The sequence below is a fragment of the Globicephala melas genome, chromosome 19 (genome assembly GCF_963455315.2).
Source record: "Globicephala melas chromosome 19, mGloMel1.2, whole genome shotgun sequence".
In the NCBI taxonomy this organism is placed as follows: Eukaryota; Metazoa; Chordata; class Mammalia; order Artiodactyla; family Delphinidae; genus Globicephala; species Globicephala melas.
The window spans coordinates 41,181,601-41,187,441 of NC_083332.1; the positions used below are offsets into that span (position 1 = coordinate 41,181,601).

Consider the following 5,841-nt stretch of genomic DNA (forward strand, 5'->3'; position numbering starts at 1 on the left):
CTGAAAATTGGGGAGATTGTATATGGACAGAACAATGTCACACTCAGAGACTGGAGGAAAGGACAATCATAACTTTCTCCCCTTTCTTTTTTCCCACCCATGATAAGGAACACCTGGAGAGAGAGGGTCCTATTCAAAATAGAACTAAAAAGAAATTGAAAGGGCATTAAAAGAGCTGGAGTGTGATTTTTTTTTTAACCAGCTTCATTCACTTTATTTTTCTCATATAAAATTATGTGGTGGCTACAGCTGGCACCTGCGTCCTCTGCATGGAAACTCTGGTGGGGGTCTTTACAAGATGGTCAGTGAATTCATGATACAGAGACTTGGTGAACACTGTCTCTTTCCAGAGATCAGGAGTGAGATAACTGTAGGTCTTGGAAATGGCATCAAAAGTGGCCTTGGCGAAATTGCCCAGGGTGGTGGTGCAGCCCCTGGCAGAGATGTAGCAGTTGTCAATTCCAGCCATTATCAGTAGCTTCTTGGGCACAGGGGCTAAGACAATGCCCGTGCCCCTGGGGGCAGGGATGAGGCACACCAGCACAGAGCCACAGCGGCCATTCACCTTGCAAGGGATGGTATGGGGCTTGCCAATCTTGTTCCCCCAGTAGCCTTGCTGCACTGGGATGATGGAGAGCTTGGCTTGAATGATGGCCCCACGGATGGCAGTGGCTTACCTCCTTAGAGCACTTGACACCCAAACCACATGGTCCGTTGTAATCCCCAGTGGCAACAAATGCCTTGAACTTGGTCCGATGGCCAGCACAGGTCTGCTTTTGCACAGGCATAATCTTCAAAACCTCATCCTTGAGGGATGCCCCCAAGAAAAAGTCAGTGATCTCAGATTCCTTGATGGGTAGAGAGAAGAGATAGATCTGCTCCAGGGACTTGATCTTCATGTCCTTGACCAGGCGGCCCAGCTTGGTGACAGGGAGCCTCTCCTCGTCCTCGGCCTTGCCTCTGTGAGCTCCATGGCCTTGGCCCCGGCCCAGGACCCCTAGGCTGAAGCCTCTGAGGAAGCCACCTCGGCCTCCCATTCCAGGGCCCCCAGGGCCTCTGGGCCCTCCCGCAGCACCAGCGTCATCCGCCGTTTGGTGTTTTTATGGATAAGAAATTGAATGTGATTCTTGAAAGACTCGGTGCTGCCTGGAGATTTGACTGTAGGTAGGCCAATTCTTACCCCACTCTCCCACACACATACATAAAACAGACATAACATGAGCAACGTATAAGAGCACTTAAGAAAATTATAGGACAAGAGAAAAGGAGGAAATTAGAAGTGAGTGGGGAGAAACTGAGATATTTTGCATGCGTATTTTGTGCCAGGCTCTGTGTTTGGCTCTATCTCAAATCCTACCTGCACTAGTGTATCAAATGAAACAGGACCCATTTCAAACACACCCTGCTGGTTTCCAACTGTGTTAGCATCTTAGATGAAGAAACATATCTTCTTTCAGTGTTGCCCATCTCACCATGTTTTCACACAGCAGAGTAACCTTTCTCAAAAGCAACCTGAAGATAACACTGCACCCCCTACTTGAAACCACTCAATAACCTTCAAAGCCCTTGATAAAGTTTAAGATATTAGGCTAAGTTTACAAGGCTCTTTGTGATTTGGTACTGCTTATTCTCAGATTTTATCGCTTTTTTCTCCTATCTCTCAGAGTTTATTTTCTCTTTGTTCTCAGATTTTATCTCCTTCTTCTTATCATTCCAAGTAAACATAGACACTCCACATTCATGAAAGTATATCTTCTCTCAGATCTTCTCATGTACCATGTGCCATTCACACATGAAGATCCATCAGTCTGTAAAAGCTTCCCCAAATAGTCCACTGCCTACTCCTATGCCCACCGGCTCTGAATGCACAGTTTATATTCATCCTTCAGGTCTCACATCCAAATACAAGTCCAAAGCCCTTCTTAGTGCTCTCTAGTTCCTCGTACGTATTTGTCTTAAACTTATCTCTGAGTTTCTGCACATGTAGAGAAATTGTTTTTGCCTATTTTATTCTTAGCACCTGGCATAGTAACTGACCTATGATAGCCTCCCCCAAATTGTATTTCAAATCAAAGATTATCAGTGGCTCAAGAAGATACATTTATTCTGAAGTCATACCAAAACATAAAGTGCCCTAAGTATTGAATTATTCTGACTGACAACACTGGGGAAGTGACTGTCAGTGTGCACATACACACACATACACACACATATATGATAATAAGCGATTTCAGTGATTAAGCGCTTGGGAGTCACCAACAACTTCCTGAGGTCGCATGTCCACAAGTAGAAGTGTTTTTGCACTTGTAAGTTGGAAATGCACCCATTCATTCATTCAATCATTCATTAATTTATCCACATCTACTTTGTGATCATATTAAGCTTGCCCCAAGGACCAAAAATCAAAGATATATTTCATGATTTCAAAGTGCTCAAAGCTCAGTGGAAAAAGAAAAGTATTATGAAGTCAAAAAGATGCAAAATAGTAGGAGATGAATCATCAGTCTTCCACCCTCAAGAAGCTATGTCCTCAGTGGTGATGTACAGCATGTAACTTTTATCTGTGTCCAGAAATAAAAAGCTGATATCAGCATTGCAGAAGATGTGTTCTCCTCAGTTATAGTAGATATATTTGAAAATGCTTTTGTTCTACTTTTGTGTCCCTGGAACTATGGGTTCTCCGTTTCTGCAGTCATTCAAGATCTCACCCCCGGTTATTCCGTGAGGAAAGGGATGGGATAATGAATGTGTCAGAACATACAAGTCCAGTTCTGGAAGTGCTGATAGCTGACTCTGTGACCTTAGGCAAGTTGCTTCTCTTCTCTTGGTCTTGGCTATTTTCTTTATATAACTCTAGACATAGATCAGGATGATTAAATGTGAGGTTGTAAATAAATATAAGCTTTATTGCCTAAAGAAAGTGTTCAACAAAATTGGAAGACTTTTTTTCCACTTGGAATAAAATTTAAAACATCTATGGACCTTTGTTGATATTTGTATTTGTAATTTTTAAAAAAATCTTGGGACAAAATCCTCTTTCTTTGCTCTTTTCTGATATGAATTTTTTGGCATCAGTGCCTTCAGAATCCTTTGTCCCTTGTCCACAGAATTGCATGCATTTCCCAGTAATTCTCCATTTCTACTCCATGGCCACTTGTTGTCCAGATATTTCTCTCTGATGTTCCTATAATGGGAAATATAACACAATAATCAACACATTTGTCCTCAGTACAGAGAACTTTTGAATGCTGCTTTATTTCAAGCATAAACTTTAAAAAGTTTGGGAGACTCTGGAACACAGTGGAAAAAATCTAGAGTGGGCTAAGAGAAGACAAGCAAGCAATATATTATGTGAACACATCTAATTCAAAATTCTCAGGCTCTTTTTTCCAGAAAGAACATTGGCATGATTTTTTAAAAAAGAAAGAAAAAGAACTATGTCTGGCTTTATTATTCACAGACTCTGTAAAGTTGGTTGTTTCTTTGGGCCTTAGTTTCCACAACAACAACAAAAAATGAATATTGGAATAAAAGAAAGCCTGTTTTTGTAAGCTTGAATTTTTATGCCAAAATTACTTGCATATATATGAAATATAAATCTAAAAATATATATACTTATGCATGCTTATATGTATATTATTATGTATAAAACAAAACAGACAAGTTTGACTAAACCAGCGTTCTGGTGCCAAAGCCAAAATCACTGGGCATCTTTTTCCAATGTTGAGCCCATCCAAAAATACCTATATGAGTATGTGTGCACACATGCACTCTTTTGCACACACATACACACACACACATATACACGAAATCAGGTTGTAGAGTCAAATTTTATATAAATATTTGAATTGATTATGATAAAAAGACTTACAAAGGTGTAAAAGCAATCACTTAAAATTATAGTTTCCATAAATGTCATTAATCTTACTAGATGTTGACAAACTGCTTTAAAATGCATTGATTCATATGTCTACTACGAAGTGTAACTGTGAATCTTAGCCAGTGATTAGAATTATAGCGTTTTTATTAATTTATTCCAGTCTTACAGACATATATCCATATGTCACTATTTTCATTGACTTAACTACTAGAAAGGTAGATAAACTCTTCATATACCTGTTGAACTCTTCTGTTTTTTTCTTTTGTGAATTGTCTTCAATACTCTTGTTACATTTTTCTATTTAGTGTATAGTATAGATATAGTGAATCTTAGGTACTGCAAATACTTCTTTCCAAATCTGTTGTTTTGTCTGTTTCCTTTTTTATGGTATGTAAATCAGTAAGATTTATAATTTCTATCTTGTCAAATAGGGCTTAATTTCTAGTTTTTCAGATGTAATGGTTATACATGAAGTTCTTAAAAGGGCCTACAGTGCTCTATGTGACCTGATTCAATTCTCTCTCTCAATCCCCCTCCCCCACCCCACTCAGTTTCTTGTAGCCACATACCTACCTTGCTTTTCCTTAAAGACCCAAGGCACACTCCCACATTAGAACCTTTATATCAACTCTTGCCTTTGCTCAGGGTTCTCTGGTCCAAGGAATCTGCCTGAATAATTAGTTCACCTTCCTCAAGTCTTCGCTCAAGTGCCACATTTTCAGTCCTATCTTTTGGCATTAATTAGTATTGTAATCTGACCTACTCTCTACCCACCCACTCTGGCTTCAGCATTCACAGCTTCTCTTTCACTGCTTTATGCTCTTTATTCCTTTTTTTCTATAGCATTTGTTATTTCCTGACAAAATCAATCATATAATTGTTTATTTTGCTTGTTATTGTCTGCTACTTATTAAACATGGAGCTCTGTGTTTTGTTCATTTATGTGCCTCAAACACCGAGCATAAACAAGGTGCAGTAAATATGTAGGAATGAAGGATGCATTGTCTTTCTAGTTTTACATGTGAGATTTTTTTACATCATTTTGTTATTATCATTATTTTTACATTTAGGTTTGGTCTCTATCCTAAATGGGCTTTATTTTTTCTGCATAGTATAGCAGAGTGGTCCACTTTTATTAACTTCTAGATGGATAGTGGTTGTTCCAGCTTTATTTTATAAATAGCACACTTCTCTTTCCTCTAAATTAAAATAACATCTCTATTATACCTTAAATTATGGTACATATTTAAAGCCAAGTCTGGATCTTCTTTTCTTTTTCCATGACCTTTTTTTTCCCCATCCAGTGTTATACTGATTTGATTAAGGTAGCTTGAGAGTATGATCTCTCCATTTAGAACTGTACCCCCTTTGCATGGGCAATTTCCCCCTACCTTGCTTAATTTTCCACTTCTAACATACTTTTCAAGTTATAGCCTACCATACAATTTTACTTATTGTGTTAATGGATTATATTTCATTTATCCTCTCTAGAATATGTGTTTAATGAGGTCAAGGGTTTTGTTTCTTTTGTTAACTTATTTATCCCTATGTGTCAAGAAGGACAAATATATGGGCATTCATGCCCAATAATACCTTTAGAAATGAAAAAGTCGATTTTGATTTCTAGAAGTGCATTGTTACAACAGAAAAAGACTATTGTTAAATGTATTTCTTCATCACCTTACCAAATATTGCATTAATTCTGGTATAATATTTTAAGATTCTCTAGGTAAGCAGTCACCTCACCATCAAAACAAGAGATTATTTTAATCTCTTCCAAGTGTTTTATCTTTTTAAAAAAATTTTCCTTCTTAGCTTATTTGTTGGAACCTCAATATATTGTTGAATAATACTGGGTATAGTGAATATTCCTGCACAGTGTCTGCGTCAGTGTGTGTCACCTGGTTAACACTCCATAAATCTCTGTTGAATGAAATTTGCTGAAGGAAACCATTTATTAT

The 5,841-nt window shown here is 38.0% G+C and overlaps 1 pseudogene; it reads right to left on the reverse strand.

The window, feature by feature from the left end:
- Positions 1-232: 232 nt before the first annotated feature.
- On the reverse strand, positions 233-1,084 carry LOC115857047 (small ribosomal subunit protein uS5-like; annotated as a pseudogene).
- Positions 1,085-5,841: the final 4,757 nt, after the last annotated feature.